Source organism: Canis lupus, chromosome 20 (assembly GCF_011100685.1).
Source record: "Canis lupus familiaris isolate Mischka breed German Shepherd chromosome 20, alternate assembly UU_Cfam_GSD_1.0, whole genome shotgun sequence".
NCBI classification, from domain to species: Eukaryota; Metazoa; Chordata; class Mammalia; order Carnivora; family Canidae; genus Canis; species Canis lupus.
In genome coordinates this window covers 14,110,737-14,131,552 of record NC_049241.1, presented here as the reverse complement: position 1 = coordinate 14,131,552, position 20,816 = coordinate 14,110,737, and the positions used below count along the sequence as shown (strand labels likewise).

Genomic DNA, 20,816 nt, shown 5'->3' with positions numbered 1-20,816 from the left:
GTGTGGTACTGGCACAAAAACAGACACATAGATCAACGGAACAGAATAGAGAACCCAGAAATGGGCTCTCAACTCTATGCTCAGCTAATATTTGACAAAGCAGGAAAGACTATCCACTGGAAAAAAGACAGTCTCTTCAATAAACGGTGCTGGGAAAATTGGACAGCAACGTGCAGAAGAATGAAACTAGACCATTCTCTTACACCACACACAAAGATAAATTCAAAATGGTTGAAAGATCTAAATGTGAGACAAGAATCCATCAAAAACCCAGCAGAGAACCCAGGCAACAACCTTTTTGAACTTGGCCACAGTAGCTTCTTACAAGATACATCTATGAAGGCAAGGGAAAGAAAAGCGAAAATGAACTATTGGGACTTCATCAGGATAAAAAGCTTCTGCACAGCCAAAGAAACAGTCAACAAAACTAAAAGACAACCTACAGAATGGGAGAAGATATTTGCAAATGACATAGCAGATGAAGGTCTAGTATCTAAGATCTATAAAGAACTTATTAAACTCAACACCCAAGAAACAAAAAAATCCAATCATGAAATGGGCAGAAGACATGAAGATAAATTTCTCCAAAGAAGATATAGACATGGCCAACAAGCATGTGAGAAAATGCTCTGCATCACTTGCCATCAGGGAAACACAAATCAAAACCACAATGAAATACTATCTCACAGCAGTGAGAATAGTGAAAATTAACAAGACAGGAAACAACAAATGTTGGAGAAAATGTGGAGAAGGGGGAACCCTCTTGCAGTGTGGGTGGGAATGCAAACTGGTACAGCCACTCTGGAAGATAGTGTGGAATTTCCTCAAATGTTAAAAATAGAGCTACCCTATGACCCAGCAACTACACCACTAGAGATTTACCACAAAGATACAGATGTAGTGAAACACTGGGACACCTACACCCCGATGTTCATAGCAGCAATGTCCACAGTAGCGAAACTGTGGAAGGAGCCATGATTTCCTTCAACAGATGAATGGATAAAGAAGAAGTGATATATAGATCATCAGCCATCAGAAAGCATGAATACCCACCATTTGCTTCAATGTGGATGGAACTGGAGGGTATTGTGCTTGAGTGAAGTAAGTCAATTGGAGAAGGACAATCATCATATGGTTTCACTCATACAGGGAATATAAGAAATGGTTAAAGGAATTATAAGGGAAAGGAGGGGAACTGAGTGCCAAAAATTAGAGAGGGAGACAAACCATGAGTGACTTCTAACTCTGGGAATGAACAAAGGGTTGGGGAAGGGGAGGTGGCGGTGGGTTGGGGTGACTCGGCGGGGGGCACTGAGGAGGGCACTTGATGGGATGAGCACTGGGTGTTATACTATATGTTGGCAAATTGAACTTCAATAAAAACAAATGAAAAAATATGGTCAGTTAAACTTTGACAAAGGAGGAAAGAATATACAAGAAAAACAGTCTAACAAATGGTGCTGGAAAAACTGGACAACTACATGAAAAAGAATGAAACTAGAGCACTTTCTTACACCATATGCAAAAATAAACTCAAAATGGATGAAAGACCAACATGTGAGACTTGAAATCATAAAAATTCTAGAAAATAGAGGCAGTAATTTCTGTAATACTGGCCAGAGCAACATTTTTCTAGTATGTCTCTTGAGGCAAGAGAAACAGAAGCAAAAATAAGCTATTAGGACTACATCAAAATAAAAAACTCCCGTTTTCTTTTTTGAGAGAGAGAGAGAGAGCTCCATGCCCAGCACAGAGCCTGATACAGGGTTCGATCTCATGACCCTGAGATCATGACCTGAGCTGAAATCAAAAGTCAGATGCTTAACCGACTGAGCCACCCAGGTGTCCCCAAAATAAAAAGCTTCAACATAGCAAAGCAAAATATCAGTAAAGCTAAAAGGCAATCTACTGAATTGAAAAGATATTTGCAAATCACATAGCTGATAAAGAATTATAAAGAAGGGATATAACTCAACACCCAAAGGACAATCCAATTAAAAATGGGCAGAGGACATGAACAGGACATTTCTCCAAAGAAGACATTTAGATGTCAACAGACACATAAAAAGATGCTCAACATCACTTATCATCAGGGAAATGCAAATTAAAACTACAATGAACTATCACCTCACACCTGTAAGAATGGCTAATATCAAAACTATCAAAACTACCGGAAACGACATATGGTGGAAAGAATGCAGAGGAAAAAGAATACTCACACTATAGGTAGGAACACAAACTGGTATAGATACTTTAGAAGACAGTATGGAAGTTCCTCAAAAAGTTAAAAATAGAACTACTGCACAATTCAGCAATTGCACTACTTGGTATTTTACCAAAGAATACAAAAACACTAATTCAAAAGGATACATATACCCTGATGTTTATAGCAGCAAAATTTATAATAGCCAAACTATAGAAGCACTCCAAGTATCCATCAATAGATGAATAAAGATATTTTATATATATATATATATATGTATATATGTATACATACAATGGAATAGTGTTAAGCTACAAAAAGAATGAATTTTAGTCATTTGCAAAGATGTAGATGGAGCTAGAATGTATAATGCTAAGAGAAATAAGTCATAGAAAGACAAATATCATATAGTTTCACTCATATGTGGAATTTAAAAAACAAATGAGGGCAGCCCCAGTGGCGCAGCAGGTTTAGCGCCTCCTATGGCCCAGGGCTGTGTTCCTGGAGTCCCGGGATTGAGTCTCAAGTCAGGGCCCCTGCATGGAGCCTGCTTCTTCCTCTGCCTGTGTCTCTGCCTCTCAATCTCTCTCTCTCTCTGTTCTCTCTGTCTCTGTCTCTATGAATAAATACATTTTAAAAAATCTTAAAAAAAATAAACAAAGGGAAGAAAAAGAGAGAAAAAAACCTCCAAGAAACAGACTTTTAACTACAGAGAACAAGCTGATGTCAGAGGGGAGGTGGGGGATGATGGGTGAAATAGGTGAAGGAGATTAAGAGCACATTTATCATGATGAGCACTGGGTCATATGTAGAATTACTGAATCACTATTGTACACTTGAAACTAATGTAACAGTATATGTTAACTATACTGGAATTAAAATAAAAAACTTAATTAAATTTTAAAAAGAAAAAAAATATGGAGTAATAAGTTTTACCCAGAGCTACCGATTTTGAAATTCTGGATTCTGGAGAAAGTGCCTAAGAATCTGCTTACTTGAGACTTCCAAGTGCTTCCTATTCATGCTAGAACTTTAGAACTAGTGAGCTACACAGCAGCCTATGCTAGAGAGTCGCTGAGGAGAAGTGCAAGCCTTCTGCCCCAGTGGCCCTGGAACAAGTGTCAGCATACAGAGAAGTATCTGGAGATGTCTGTTGCAAAGAATCTTAGCTCAGAACCAGGTAGTATTTGTAATCACTTCAGAACATAAACTGGCAAAGTGCAATAGTGGCCTTGGGAACCAGAGGAACATGTTTCAAATGATACTACATTTTTGTGAAAACATAACACACAGAATGTTAAAAACAAAATTCAAAGTGCACAAAATATTACAAGAATTTTCCACTTATTCCAATGCTCCCACTGTCTTTCCCTAGAAACAACCAATGTTTTATATTTCTGTTATTCTGTCCAGAAATCTATGCAAACATGTATACATGTTATTATTCTTCCCTGCCCTGACAAAATAAATTGTACCTTCTGTGACATCTTTTCCCTGAAAATTGTTGCCATTGACACATATAGAGGTTCTTTGTTCTTTATAATGGTTGTTCTCCTGAACTCATCTATCTTAATTTACCTATTTCTGACCATAGAGGTTGCACCTGAGTTTTTGCTATTAAAAGCAATGGTGCAAAAAATATGCTTATCCTTTGATATGCATCTGAATGTATCTGTGGGGTAAATGTCTGCATATAGCACTTGCCACCATGTTTGTCTCAGTCCCTTCATCTAATGATTTCCGGGGGCCATCCTAACTGTGGATTTTAGCTCTCTTCATAGGGCATCCTGCTTCAGCAACATTAGAAGATGCAAACCTTTGTTGCTAAAGAAAACATCTGACTAAATTCATGCCAGCATCTGCAGTGTATCCCCAAGTACCACACAATACAGATCAGGACAAAAAGAGGTGTTTATGAAGTTAGGGAAGGTAAAGTGATTAGCGTAAAATATCCCCAGCCATGGATGATAAGCATTTACATTCCTTTTTTTCCCACATTGCAATTGCTACTTGCTTTTATAAAACCACAAGGGGAAAAAGAAGCATTAATTTTCCCTTCCTGGTGTTGTTGAGCTCCAGGTGTTTCTAAGAGTTCTACATTTCCTCAAGTTTACTTATGGCAAACAAAGTATAGTTGGGTGGTTTCTATTTGTAGGGGTTTTAAAAAAAATAAATGTTTGTGCTTTTTTTTTTTTCCTAGACATGAGCTCACAGCATTCAGCAGGATCTACATATTCACATGTCTATATACTGTCACACACACATCGCCACTGAGATTGTGTGAGAAAATTCCACTACAAGAGGGTTATGGACAAGTTTTTCTTTGCTTCTTGGAAGATGGAAGACTCCCTGACAAGGATTTTATTTTCATTGTAGCGGGCTGTCAGCATGACCATTTATCATAGCCTGAATTAATAAGGAAAGAACAGAAGAAAGATGGCTTGCTGCCAAACAGCTTGGGGATGCTCGGGGCTGCACAGATCAATCAGCTGGACACCCGGACTATTGTCTGCTCATCAATTCATTTTCATTGAGTTTCAGAACAGATAACGCCAGGCCTTTTTCTGAGGCATGATCCTAAACTGACCGCCTATACTTGTTTTCCATTCTAACCTTTTATTCTCATAGGACACTCATCAAGGTGGCATATTGTGTTTAGATTAAATGCCTTCTCTGCAAATCAGCTAGTGGCAGAGCACTGCTCCTTTCCACTGCCCAAATGCACAAAAGTCTTAACAATCTTTTGAAACTAATAAGCAAAAGAGATTCACATCAAGCACATCTGAGATGCAAAGGGAATCCTTTGTACACTTCTGACAGCGTAATAAATTAAACAATAAAACGCTTTCTAAAGTACTAGGAGACACACAGGCCACAGAGGGAAACTACAATATAGACTTTTAGAGGGCTGGGGTAGTGGACATTCTGTTGTTTTCTCAGGATGCATTCCCCTTCTACCAAAAACAGTTTTCTGACTTTTTCTCAGCAAAGCATGCCCTCTGCCACTTTCAGATCTTATGTTTCTGATTAGGCTTCACACTTATTTTTAGTGTTGGATAATTTGAACTAGGTATGGCTCTCATTCCCCAGGTCATGGTAATTCATTCGTGAATGAACGTATGACCCAACAGAGCCAGTGAGACATAAGACATAAGTACAATTTCAAGGATTCTTGGGCATTTCTTTCTTTCTTTTCTTTTTTCTGTTGGTGGCTTCAGGATACTAACTACATAAATGGTGAGTCTCCAAAAGCCACTGTGGTTGAGAACTCCTGCCTACATGGCAGAAGAATGCAATGAGAGACTGAAATCAGTCCTGATAGAACTATTTGAGCAGTCACATGAAACCCCTCCTGAAGCTAGTATGCCTCTAGATTAAGTCAACCAATATTCCTAGTTTTTAAAAAGTCAATTTGAATTGGGTTTCTATTATAATAAAAGGAATCTTAACTAATATAGGCAAAATTTTATTGAATGTAGACCCCTGAATTCTAAAACTGAAATGTCCCAAAAGTTTCTTTTTCGATAGAACCTAATGAGTTTTTCACCAGGAATTCCCTCCCTGAAATTAGTTCTACTTAATGATCTGAAAAGTGAGGAATAGGGACTTTGACTTCTGATAATTATGGGCAGGGCAATAAGAACCAAATATTTTGATGATGATAACTATTAAAGCTACAGAAAAATAAAATAAGGGCATTGGGAGGCTAATAAAGGAGGGAAGATTTATTGGCCCAAAACCTGAGAGAAGGAGGTACTTGAGAGATGCAGTGTAAAGATTTTGCTATTCTAATGGAGGAATCTAAGAGTCTGAGCAGTGCTTCTAGAAGGTTTTGGGAAGGATAAAAGTCCAGGTTTGCAAAGGGGGACGTCATGACAAATTCTTTGAAACTTGTGTTGAGGCCCTGAATGCCTGTAGTGTAGGAGAAAGAATAAATTGGAAGAAAAATGCTTTTCTCATAGGCTGATCTCAGCTAAGATATATGTGGATAATCTAGAAAAATAATCACTTCTGAAACTGAATTAAAGTAATCCCAGATTAATAGAACCACACCACATGGGGCAGAAACAAACAAAAATCTTCTAAGGAGGAAGATAACATCACCACAGACCACAAATTATTGCTGTAATTCTTAGAAACAATGTCGCACACAGGCATAGATAACAAGACATACGAAGAAATTAAATGGCATGAAAGAGCTTAACCGGGGGAAAAAGCAAAAAAAAAAGAAAAAGAAAGTAATCCATAGCATCTTCAGATATTAGAGCTCGACTTTAAAACAATTATGCTTACTATTTCAAGGAGCTACAAGAGAAAATACATTGACAGATACTGAGATACTATATAAATGACAGAGGTGATCTCAAAAGAACCAAATAGAAATTCTAGAATGGAAAAAATGAACTACTGAAATTAAGAACTCAGTGGAACGAATTAACCCATTAGACTCAATTGAAAGGGAAATTAGTGTATTCTGAGGAAAATGATTTTTTAATTTTAATGTAGTACAATTCACAGACATTTTCTTTCTGGTTAGTGCTTTTTGTGTCCTTATTTAAAAAATGATGCCCTTCTGGGAGGTCATGAAGATAGTCATCTAAATTATCTTCTAAGGTCTTTATTGTTTTACCATTTATATCTATATTAGCAATCCACTATAACTGTTTTTTTTGTGTGTGTGTATGGTATGGGATAGAAGAGGTTTTTTAGTCCCACATTGTATCCAGGTATTCTAGCACTACTATTGAAAATAACATCTTTCCCTATTTGCAGAATAATTACTGCAAAGATCACTATCACTCAGATCACTATCTCCATGACTTCAGAGAAGAGGATTACCATGGAGTAGTAGAGGGTATTTTTAAAATATATAAATGAGGGCAGGCCGGGTGGCTCAGAGGTTTAGCGCCACCTTCAGCCCAGGGTGTGATCCAGGGGACCTGGGATCGAGGCCCATGTCAGGCTCCCTGTGTGGAGCCTGCTTCTCCCTCTGACTGTGTCTCTGCCTCTCTCTTCCTGTCTCTCATGAATAAATAAAATCTTAAAAAAAAATAAAAAAGAATATATATATATATATATATATAAATGAGAGGCACTTGGGTGGCTCAGTCAGTTAAGCATCTGATCCTTATTTTAGCTTAGATCATGATCTTAGGGTCGTGAGACCAATCCCCACATTGGGCTCTGCACCCAATAGGGAATCTGCTTGAGATTCTCTCCCTCTTCCTCCGCCCCTCCCGCCACTATCTTTCTCTCAAATAAATAAATAAATAAGTCTTTAAGATATATGTATATAACTGAAAAAGGACTAATATATAAAATGAGTCTCAGTCATACAACAATAGACAACACAATTTAAAAACTGTGCAAGATACTTGAAGAGGAAATTGACAAAAGAGGATAGCCAAATGACTCTGAATATATGAAATACTACTCAGCTCATTATTAATAATAAAAACCACAGTGAGCTACTGCTAAACAATTTGTCAGAGTGGCTAAAATTAAAAAGAATACTAATTAATGTATAGTATGAGAAATTCTTAGATACTGCTGGTAGAAATATTAATTGGTATTACTACTCTGGAAACAGTTTGGTGATATCTACCGAAGCTGAAGAGATGCAATTCTATAGATCCAGCAATTATACTTCTAAACATATCCAACAGAAATTCATGGATGTGTGTAACAAGTGACAGAGGCAAAGATATTCATGGCAGCATATTTTTAAGTCTTTAACTGGAAATGGTCCATTAACAGTGGAATAGACAAATACATGGTAATAGAGATCTACAATGAATATATAGCCAAAAAAATGACCAGCCTAGTTACATGATCAAAAACTAGATGAATCTCTCTTCAAAAGAAGTCATAAAAATAATATATGCTGACTCCATTTACACGAAGTTCAAAAACAAGAATACCTAATCTACACTGTTTAGTTGATGCAATTTTACATGGTAAAACAATTAAGATAATTACAATAAATGTCAGGATAGTGATTATCTTGGGTAGAAAAAAAAGTGGAAAGAAAAGGGCTTCTGGAGTAGTGGCAATGTTCCATTTCCTTTTTTTTTTTTTTTTTTTTTAGGGTTTCAAAAGTACTTTATTGCTTCAATCATGCCATATTTTAATGGATACACAGTACTTTTACTTGGCATCAAGTAGGAGTTGGTTTTAAAACAATTCAGTTTTATACCATCTGGGATGATTATTGATTTCTCCATTCCTTTGGGGTGACTCTGCCAACAGGGACAGGTTCTATTCTGCTTCAATATGTGTTGTTGTGTATGCCCACACAGCAATACAGAAATGGCTCTGCTAGCTTATACAGCATTACCATATTTGTCAGGGAAATCAGTTGTCTATTTCTGTTGGCTCTGCCTTGCCATTGTTTGCTGAATGTCTAAGAGACAACTTAGAGCATTTTTGGCCATGGGAAATATCGTGAAGCTAAAGACAGAACAGTGGCAACTGCAGCTGTTGATTTGCTACAACTTCATGCCAAGTTCTCTTGCAAAGAAGCAGTGATCCATTTCTTGATGTAGGTAGCAGGTACATGAACTTTTCCTGTATGATAGCTTATTAATCTTAATTATTTTTATGAATTTTCAATATATATGTTATATATCACAATTAAATACATTTCAAAATTATAGCAAATGTCAACTGATCTATGCAACCTAATGCCATAGGTAAACACCCTGTAGCATCCCAGAGAGAGGTCTCTAGAGTCAGAAGCCTGGGTTTAAATTCGAGGTTTTTGCTATGAGATGTGTGGACATAGGTGAATTTTTTTTTTTTAAAGTAGGTTCCATGTTAGGCAACATGGAACTCAAACTCACGACCCTGAGACTAAGACCTGAGCCAAGATCAAGAGCCAGATGCTTAACCAGCTGAGCCACACAGGCACCTCAAATTTAACATTTTAACTTTATTTCTCAATGTGTTGGAAGGGTGAAATTAAACAAATCATACAAAACACTTAGCCTGGTACATCAGGTAAATTCAATTTTTAGTCATTCATCTAGAAAAATGTTCCAAATGTGAGTCAAATTCGTACCTGGGCATGACTGGTTTTATTTCACACCATTCTCTGACCAGTGCTTGCCTCTTTAATACTGCTGTCTAACATGGACAGTGACAGAAATGGAGATAATCATAGTTATATAAAATGAAAGTTGTGGGTGCTTTATAGTTTCGCAGTCACTGCTCAACAGATGGGCCCCTAGATCACTTGGCTTTGATAGCCAATAGGGCTTGCAGCCATGAGCCCCACAGTATTATAAGAAACAAAGAAAAAGACATTAATAGGCACAGGAGCACCCCCCTGTAGGTATTCACACAGGCCCATCACGGAGACAGACAAAAAGTGCATCTCTGAATTTCTTCCAGGAAAGGCCCTAACTGTACTCTTCCAGCAGCTGCTTGAAGATCCATTTTCCAACCAGCCTACATCTACGTTCTGAATGTGAACCTCCCCTTTGGGACAAAGACAGATTTCAGCATACTTTCAAATACTAGGAGTTACTAATAACAAAGAGTGGCTTAGAAAATCACAAAGGTTTGAGGGACAACCAAGAACTCAGGCTGAACTGATAGATAAGGTTAATATCCTACATGAGAACACTCTGTCATTACTGAGAGAGTGAATGTTCAATCTAACACATAGAAATCAACCCAGAGAAGTCAAGGAAAAAGAAGGAACAGAAAAATATGTCTTCCAAAAAGGGACAAGAGAAAAATCTAGAAACAAACCTTAATGAAATGAAAATAAGTGATTTGCCTGACAAAGAGTTCAAAACAATGGTCATAAAGATGCTTTCTGAGATAAGAACAACACATGAACAAAGTGAGAATTTCAACAAAGAGGTGGAAAATATAATAAAGTATCAAAAAAAACCATAGAAATGAAGAATTTAATAACTGAGCTAAAAAATTCAGTAGAGGGATTCAACATTAGACTATATCAAGTAGAAGAAAGACAGTGAATTTAAAAACATGGCAGTAGAATTCACCCAATCAGAGAAGCAAAAAGAAAAAGAATGGAAAGAGAGAAGATAGCTTAAGGCACTATGGGACACCATAAAGCTGACCAACATTTGCATTATAGAGGTCCCAGAAGGAGCACAGAGAATGAGAGGGGAAGAAAGCATACTCAAAGAAATAATAAGCATACTCAAAGAATTCCTTAACCTTGAGAAAGACATTCAGATCCATGAATCCTCGAGAGCTCCAAATAAGATGACTCCAAAGAGACCCACACTGAAGCACATTGTAATTATCAAAAGTTATGGCCAAGGAGAGAATATTAAAAGTAGTGGGGCAAAAAAAGAACTTGTTATATACAGGGGAATCCCTATGAGACTCTCAGTCAATTTTTCAGCAGAAACATTGCAGGCCAGAGGGAGTAGCATGAGTGCTTGGGAGTAGCACCAAATGCTAGAAGAAAAATAATGCCAACCAAGAATCTTTGATCCAGTAAAGTTGTCCTTCAGAACTGAAGGAGAGACAAAGAATTTTCTAGACAAACAAAAGCTGAAGAAGTTCATTACCAATAGACTGGCATTACAAGAAATGTTAAAGGAAATTCCTCAGGTTGAAATAAAAGGGTATGAATAAGTAAGAGGAAAAAAATAGAAGTATAAATCTCACTGGTAAAGGCAAATAGACAATGAAATTCACAATATTTTAATGCCATAACGGTGGTGGTTAAATCACTTATAAAGGCAAAAGTATTAAAAAGATCTATAACTACAATAAGTTGTTAGTGGAAGCACAAGGTAAAAGATGTAAATTAAGATATCAAAATATAAAATATGGGGGCAGGTAGTAAAAATTTAGAAATTTAATATGCATTCAAAATTAAATTGTTATCAGCTTAAAATAAACTATTATAAATAGAGAATATTTTATCTAAGCCTCATTGTAACCATAAAACAAAAACCTATAGTAGATATGCAATAAATAAAGAGAAAGCAGTCTAAGTAGTATGCCACTACAGAAAACCATCAAATCAAAAAGTAAGAGACAAACAGAAGAGAGAAGGGAACTAGATGACCATCAGAAAAGATGAAAAAATGACAACATTAAGTTCACATGTATCAATAATTATTTTAAGTGTAGATGGACTAAATTTACTAATCAAAAGGCAGAGAATGGATACAAACAGTGGCCCCAACTAATGTTGCCTATAAAAAACTTACTTCAACTTTGGGAAACATATGTACCCTAAAAGTGAAGGAATGGAAAAAGAAATTCTTTGCAAATGAAAACCAAAATAAAGCAGGGATAGCTATACCTTTATCGGACAAAATAGACTTTAAGACAAAAACTGTAAAAGATGGTCATTATGTAATAATGAAGAGGTCAATCCAGCAAGAAGAAATAATGTGCAAATATTATTTACATATTATTTAGGAGAACTTAAATATATAAAACAAATATTGACAGATCTGAAAACAGAAACAGCAATACAGGGGACTTTAAAACCCTACTCTCAACAAAGAATAATCAACCAGGTAGAAAATCAATAAAGAAGCATGTCTTAAATGACACACTAGATCAGACAGACTTAATAGATATTTACAGAACTTTCCATCCAAAAGCAGCAGGATACACATTTTTCTCAAGTGCACATGGAACATTCTCTAGGACAGATCATGTGTTAGACCACAAAACAAGCCTTAATAAATTTAAGATTGAAATCACATCAGGCGTCTTTTCTGACTACAATCATATGAAACTAAAAACCAGTTATGAGAATAAACCTGAAATGTTCACAAATATGTGGAGATTATACAAATTACACAATATACCAGTGGACAAACAAGTCAAAACAGAAATCAAAGTGAAATAGAAAAATATCTTGAGATAAATGAAAATGAAAATACAACATACCAAAACTTATGAGATGCAAAACAAAAACAAAAACAAAAACTGTTCTAAGAAAAAAATTTACAGCAAAAGTATCTACATTAAGAAAAAAGGCTGTTTCTATAATTTGGATATTGTAGGTAATGCTGCTATAAACACCGGGGTGCGTGTATCCTTTTGTATTTGGGTAAATACCTAGTAGTGCAATTGCTAAACTGCAGGGTAGTTCTATTTTTAACTTTTTGAGGAATCTCCATACTGCTTAGCCCAAGTGTCCATTGACCGGTGAATGGATAAAAAATTAGTGGTATATGTATATATATATACAGAAGAATATCACTCAGTCATAAAAAAGAGTGAAATCTTTCCATCTGCAATGACATGGGTGGAGCTAGAGGGTGTTACTGTACACGAATTAAGTAAAAGACAAATACCATATGATATCACTCATATGTGGAATTTAAAAAACAAAACAAATGAGCAAAGAGGGGGAAAAAGGAGACAAAGAGGCAAACCATGAAACAGACTCATTTTTTTTTTTTAAAGTCATTGATCAGGCCATATTTTTTTTAAACTTTTTAAAAATTTATTTATTTATTATAGTCAGAGAGAGAGAGAGAGAGGCAGAGACACAAGCAGAGGGAGAAGCAGGCTCCCGGTGCAGGGAGCCCGAGGTGGGATTCAATCCCGGGTCTCCAGGATCGCGCCCTGGGCCAAAGGCAGGTGCCAAACCGCTGCGCCACCCAGGGATCCCAGACTCTTAACTATAGTGAACACATTGATGGTTACCAGTGGGGAGGGTGGTGGGGGATGGGTGAAACAAATAATGGGAACCAAAGAATACATTTGTAATGAGTATCAGGTGTTATATGGAAGTTCTGAATCACCATATTGTACATGTGAAATTAATATTACACTGGTATGTTAACTAACTGGAACTTAGATAAAAACTTAAAAAAAAGAAAAGAAAAAAGAAAGCTCTCAAACAACCTAACTTTACACTTGTGGGAATTAAAAAGAACACACTAACTAAAAATCAGAGCAGAAATAAATGAATTAGAAATTAAAAAAAAAACAGTAGAAAAGATCAATAAAACTAAGAGCTAATTTCTTGAAAAGATAAACAAAATAGACAAACTATTAGCTAAAATTCCCAAGGAAAAGAAAGGAAAGTCAAATAAAATTAGAAATGAGAGAGGAGACATTACAACACATCTGCAGGGAAGTCCCCGTTGGCGCAGCGGTTTAGCGCGGCCTTCAGCCCGGGGTGTGATCCTGGAGACGTAGGATCGAGTCCTACGTCCGGGTCCCTGCATAGAGCCTGCTTCTCCCTCTGCCTGTGTCTCCGCCTCTCTCTCTCTCTCTCTCTCTCTCTCTCTGAATAAATAAAAAAATAATAATCTTAAAAAAAATCTGCAAAGGATCATATGGGACCAGTATAAACATACAAACTACCAAGATGAAATCATGAATAGAAAATATGAACAGATCAATTACCTGTAAGAAGATTGAATTAGTAATCAAAACCCTTCCAACAAACAAAAGTCCGGGAGCCCATGGCCTTACTGGTGTATTCTACCAAAAATTAAAAAAAAAATTAATAACAATCCTTCTCAAACTTTTCCAAAAAATAGAAGAGGGAATACTTCCAAACTCATTGTACTAAGCAAGAATTAACTTGATATTGTATATCAAAATCTATATCTATCTATCTCTAAGAAAATAAAACCGGGATATCAAAGAGATATTTGTACTCCTATGTTTATTGCAACATTATTCCCAATAGCCATATCAGATAGATATGGAAACCAACCAGATAGATATGGAAACAGTCAATATGTCTGTCAACAAATCAATAGATAAAGATGTGACATATAGAATATTATTCAGCCATGAGAAAGGAGGAAATTCTGCTATTTTGCCAACATGGACCAATCTTGAAGATAGTACACTAAATGAAATAAATCAGAGAAAGAAAATACTGCATGATATCACTTATAAATAGAATCTGAGGGATCCCTGGGTGGCGCAGCGGTTTGGTGCCTGCCTTTGGCCCAGGGCACGATCCTGGAGACCCAGGATCGAATCCCACGTCGGGCTCCCGGTGCATGGAGCCTGCTTCTCCCTCTGCCTATGTCTCTGCCTCTCTCTCTCTCTCTCTGTGTGACTATCATAAACAAATAAAAATTTTAAAAAAATAGAATCTGAGAAAAAGTAAAATTCAGAAAGAAAAAGTGGAAGAGTAGTTGCCAGGGGCTGGTGGAGGTAAATAGGGAGAGTTTGGGAAAATGGTACAAAATGCAACTATAAGACAAAGTCTGAGAATCTAGTGTATAAGATGGTGACTATAACTGATAACACTACACGGTGTAGTTGAAATCTGCTGAGAACTTCTATTGCTCTCTCACACACATAAAAAGATAAATATATGAGATGATGGATGTGTTAACTAGATTAGAGAATCCTTTTCAATGAATATATAAATGTATCAACTGTGTACCTTAAGCATCTTACAATTCTATTAATCACTTGTATCTCAATAAAGGTGAAAAATTTTAATGTCAGATGATATTGTGATACTATTCTTCAAGAGATAATAAGTTATATGTCTTATTATTAAATTGTTGTTCTGGGTACAATATGTTGACCAAGGTGCCTTTGCTAACTTGCTAACCTTTATAAGCAAAGAAGTTCTATAACTCTCATGGAGTGTATTAGCTCAATTTAAAAGCAGCTTAGAGGGATCCCTGGGTAGCGCAGCAGTTTAGTGCCTGCCTTTGGCCCAGGGCAGGATCCTGGAGACCCGGGATCAAATCCCACATTGGGCTCCCGGTGCATGGAGTCTACCTGTCTCTGCCTCTCTTTCTCTCTCTCTCTCTCTATCATAAATAAATAAAAATTAAAAAAAAAGCAGCTTAGAAATTTATCCTTGACCCAAGAAAAAAGATATTTATCTCCTTAATCTAGAGTAAGCAAAATCCTTATATTGGGAGTATACCTATGGATACAGCATGCAGGGCTATAGCCTTATTTCATGGCAAAAGATGTAAGTTCTCAGTATTTTTTTTTTTAATTAAAGAAATCAGAGATACATTATAGACTGGGTATAAAGTCCCTGACTTTTTTTTTTTTTTTTTTTTTTAGATTTTATTTATTTATTCCTGAGAAACACAGAGAGAGAGAGAGAAGCAGAGACACAGACAGAGGGAGAAGCAGGCTCCATGCAGGGAGCCCGACATGGGACTCCGTCCCGGGTCTCCAGGATCAGGTCCTGGGCCGAAGGCAGCGCTAAATTGCTGAGCCACCCAGGCTGCTCAAGTCCATGACTTTTTAAAATGAAATAGATACTGTCAAAGACATTTCAGATTTATGCTAGCCAACTGTAAGCTAAGTCTCCAGAACTATGAGAAGTAATCAATTCTTTGGGCTTTTTTGTTCTTACAGACTATTTGGTGAAGAAGTTTGAGATGTGGTAGATAAATGATCAAAAGAAACAATCCCAAATGGTACAGACTAAATCAGAAAAACAGGAAGGTTCTCCTTCATGAACTCAATATTGCCATTCTCCTGTTGTGTTGATCATTTGCTTCCTGATGTTGCAATACAGGGAAGAGTGTTGCCCTGATGGGGGATGGCTCCCAGTCAGCTGTTCTGGCCATTTGGAACAATACTCATGATACAAAGCAGCAGCTCCTAAGTAATGAGAAGGCAAGATGGGTAATGCTCCCTTGGTTTAACTTAACTTCTGGAGAATGGTTTATCTGTTAGCATTGCATGCATCCTTTTACAGAGCACAATCATGACGAGCTAATAGTTTTAAGAATGCAAATCTTGCCTTTTAGCTTGATCAGGAGCTCCCTGAAAGCTCAAAAGTTTTGTATTTGCCATATGGCCTAGAATAGTGTTGGGAATAGAATTTTTTTTTACCTCTCCAAGCAGATAGCTAGATCCATTTTATTTTCCAAAAGTATTTAAGGTGTTCCTAGACAATATAGACATTCCATACATACAATTAATTTAAATCTCTCTTTTTTTTTTTCTGGCTTTAGATAACAAGATGTCACCTACATTTTTTGGTACAAATTTTGACTAAGTCATCAAAACTTAGAACAATGGATAATAAGCACATATTCTAAAGAGAGATGCTTGATAATTCTCTATGAGAAATTACCAAAAGATAACAAAACCAATCTAGTGACTATCTTCCCATCTAAGATGGAAAAAAAAGTTAGATTGATGAAAGGGTTTTTTTGGAAATAAATTCATGTGAGAGGAGAAATGACAGAGGGAGTTACTGGCTACCCTTTCCTTTTCTTAGTATTTGGAGCACCTGTGAGAAGGATACCTTATTCATTGAGTAGACCTGTCCATTGTATCTTGTAGAAGGAAGAGTGGTCAGCAGGTATATTCTGCAGTTCAGAGGGGCAGACAAAAGTGAAATCTTGAGAACCAAGTGAACTCAATCATGCTGAGAAAATGTTAATCAATACCTGCCTGCCAAAGTGTGGGGACCTCAGAGGATAGAAACTGTGGGTATACCACTGGAGGGCGTATACTAACAGCCAGCTGGAGGATCTATCAATTGGGTCAGAAGTGCCCTTTGGGATTTCCAAAGAACACACGTAAGAATCCCACAAAAGAGCCAGATTTTGGGTGACTTGCCAAGACAGAATTTGACAGGTGAGAGAGAACAATCAGACACAATCAGCTGAGTAGAAAAGACTTTACTTCTTTTCCTTTCATCCTTCTTTAACTCCTTGTCTTCTCCTTTCCCCTTTCCAGGTACTCTACTAAACCACTCTTTGAAGATCCGGAGACTAAAAAAGAAGTGAGAAGCAAGGAAGAAACATGAAAGAAAGGATAGACTCCTTTTTTTTTTTTTTTTTTTTTTTTTTTTCCAACTTTGCGCTGGGTATTGGGTGAAGGGGATAAGCTTTAATTGTTCAAGAGATTGAAGTTTTGATTTAGACTGGACCAAGCTTTTTAATTTCTCCATGTGAGAAAAACATGGGGTCAAAGAGTAGGGAAGAAAGATTCAATTACTGAATATAATAAATGAGCAGTTCAAGATGTTTCCTGAGTGAATCCTACTAAACTGAACTGATTCAACATATGAATTATAGTTAATGGTTCTAAAATGTTACAATCCTTTGGTGATTAATTAATTAAATATCCAGGGAAATATATTTAACTCCTCCCAAAACCTAAAATCAGAATAGCAGACCTTCTTATAACTGGGGAGAAGACTCATATACCTTATAGTGGACAAACATTACAACTTGCAGTTTGACAAGAGCATTTTAAGAGCAAGAAAAGATCTTTCACCCTCTATTATTAGGAAATACATAGAGTAAAACTTATAATGACTTTAGAGAAAGGTTAAATATGGAGTTTTCACTATTTGTGATCACCCAAATACCTACCAACAGTAAATAGGTCCATAAATTGGGGTATAGACACACTGTAGAATCTGAATGAACCAATGATTATCCAACAAAGTACAACAATATGGATTAGTATCAGAAGTGTAAGTCAGAAACAAGAGTGAATACCACGTGATTCAGTTTACGTAAAGTTAAAAAATAGGTATCCCTAACTTAACTGAGACTGATAGAAGTCAGGGACAGTGGTTACCCTTAATGAGGAGCTGGAGTTGCAAGGGGCACGAAAGACCTTCTGGGACGGTGGTTAATATTTTGTTTCCTTGTCTGGATTTGTAGGTGTATTTAGTCTATGAAAATGCAAGTTATATACTTATCATTTGCATACTTTCATATACATGTGTTATAATTCAGTAAAACATTCAAAAATTTTTTCTAACCCTCTTGCCCTTGCTAAGTAAACCAACCGTTAGAAGTACAGATAGAGATTAACTTTAAGTAAACCAACCGTTAGAAGTACAGATAGAGTTAACTTTAAGATTAACTTCTAGTGACTAGAAGGCAGCCTGGGGAGGCTCCTGAAGTTCCTTGGATATATTTACTTTGTACATAATCATTGAGCTGCATACTCATGCAATGTGTACTTTTACATATGCATATATATGTTATATACATACATATGTGTGTTTATAATTTGATAAATTTTATATTAAAATACTTGAACCTGAAATTTCAAATTTTATGTCCTGAATAAGACCTCCAAACAAAATGACATGTATCAGAGCTTTATTTTTTTTACTTTATTATTTAATAAAATTCTCAAGTTAGCCCTTTGCCAAGATAAAACCTATCAGCAATAATGAAATTTTTATTGATCAGAGGTCTAACTTCAGACCTATGAAACACTTCTTTGTTTCTCCAATTGTGCTTTCCCATTGGCCTGCTGGGATATTAAAATGACCATTCTGTTTGGGTTGGTGACAACAATATCTCACTTTGCATATATTTAAAACACTGGTAGTCTCTACATGTGATATATCCACATGGCTCACAGTTTCCCTGCAAGTCTTGCAAATATATCAAATTGGAGCCTTAGGCACAGCATCTCTATGATGACAACTCCCAACTATGCAGATGAGTTGTGAGACAGCTGACTTCACAGGTCTTAAAAACCATGGAAGCACCTGGAACAACAGATGATCCATCAATATGACAATGAGAGACAGTTTTAATTTTCTGGGACTAAAGATCCCAGGCCCTAATCTACTAACTACATAGAGATAAGGAGAGCAGTGAGAGTCATTTTACCAGATAATTTATAAGATTTGGTAAATACGATCATTTTACTAACTACATATAAGAATTATGCTGGCAAAAAAAAAAAGGATTTAAGATGGTGACAAATGTATCTATTGCTATTGAGTAATCATTTTAATTTTGCTTTTTAATGAAGAAGGTAGGGAAATTAAACCATTCAGAATATAGATGGGCTTTAGCAAACATGGATAGGGAAGAGAAATACTGCATGTATCTTACTAACTTTTCCATCAGCAAAGCTAAATCTATTCAATATGTTCCATTTAAAATCAGAAACCACTGCACACACATGAAAAATGCTGGGTAGTAGGTTCTATTTCATTCACAATTACATTGAAACAATTGCAGAAGGACAAAATGGTACATTGTCATATAGAAACAGTGCTGTTAATTACTGAGCAGTAAATAATAATAAGAAATAATGGAAGGAAAAAGGGTAGGAAAATTCTTTTGGTTTCTGCCTTAAGCAAAAACATGCTTGGCAGGCAGCTGGATAAAATGTTTGATGCCAACCACATATAGCATGCCTACTGGAATAGTCTCAGTAAGGAAGAAGCAAATAAACAGCTAAGAGTGTTACCCTCACCACTGTGATCTTGAATTTTTCTTTTTAGATAAAGTTGTTATAGTGGGTTGCATGCCATTATAAGGAACTGTTCTCAAAAGTTCACTTTCAAGTTTTGATGGTAAGAAGATTAACTGGTCCCTAAAGTGTATTATTAGAGGAAGCATTTTATTGTGATGAGAGAAAAAATGACAGGAGAAAACCCTTTTTCTCAAGTTTTCAGAGCTATCCAGCTCAGAGGCAGGCAATATTTCAAGCAGTTACTATGTCTATTATCAGGGAAGTCAGTGAGACATGAAACAAGGACGAACCCCATTTGCCTGGGCAAAGAGCCCAGGGAGGATGTAATTGCTAGGTGGGGGCACAGCTGCAGAGAGAGGTTGATCAAATCCAAAAATCAAATGCTTATTTCATTCTGATGAAAATCATTAAATCATGAATCAACTTACCCCAGGCTCTTCTACTCTCAGGAAATGACTATGTATACATCTGCATATAACTGTTTCTTAATACATTGAAATGTTGACAGTGGCTTTCATTATGAAATACCTAGATATAGACAATTTATCAAAGTGCAAGGAGTTGTCATTCACATTTTATTTACTTACCAGAATGAGAATCCATGTTTGGACTCAGCAGAGGGCATTTCAAAACAAACCCAAAATGTGGAAGAACCAAGGCTCCAAAGTCAAGTTTGCTACCAATTTTTTAAAACACAGTATTTCTGGGGATCCCGGGGTGGCTCAGTGGTTTAGCGCCTGCCTTGGCTCAGGGCATGATTCTGGAGACCGAGATTGAGTGCCACATCAGGCTTCCTGCATTGAGCCTGCTTCTCCCTCTGCCTGTGTCTCTGCCTGCCTCTCTCTCTCTGTGTATTTCATGAATGAATAAAATAAATAAATAAACAAACAAATAAATAAATAAACAAACCAACCACAGTATTTCTCATTGGGCTCTCTTTATTCACATAGTGCTGATTATAGAAAAAAAAATCCAGAAGTTTATTATAAATTATATGATGTAAATAGACTAGTAAAGTGATAAAGAACCATTTAAAAATTAAAGACTATTTCTTTACTGTAAAAAAATTCATAAAATGTCTATAAAGAGGTATCTGATGCCTTGAGCTCTAGGAAAGAGTAGCTTAAAAATCATTCTGCATTATTTTTTACCTAAAAAGTTTAAAATAGTTGGAAAGTTTAGAGTTTCTTCCCCCTAAAGACAGGATGAGAAGTTTTGGTTTTATAACACAGAGTTGGAAAAAAAAAATACATATATATGTATATACATATACACACAACAGTAAAGTGATTCCACTTTGTTTTATGCTATCAGCTTTAGTTACTACCAATGATAATTGGTAATAATAATTTGCAAATCTCTCTCTACAGTCTCCAGGCTCTTCCAATAACCAGATTTTACTGTACATTTCCTCTTGAGTATCTCAAAGATGCCTCCAACTCAACCTGTCCAAGAA

General features: G+C 36.3%; 1 pseudogene; it reads right to left on the bottom strand.

Moving 5' to 3' along the window:
* Positions 1–8,411: 8,411 nt before the first annotated feature.
* LOC100686482 overlaps positions 8,412–20,816 on the bottom strand; it is a 51,068-nt pseudogene continuing 38,663 nt past the window's right edge.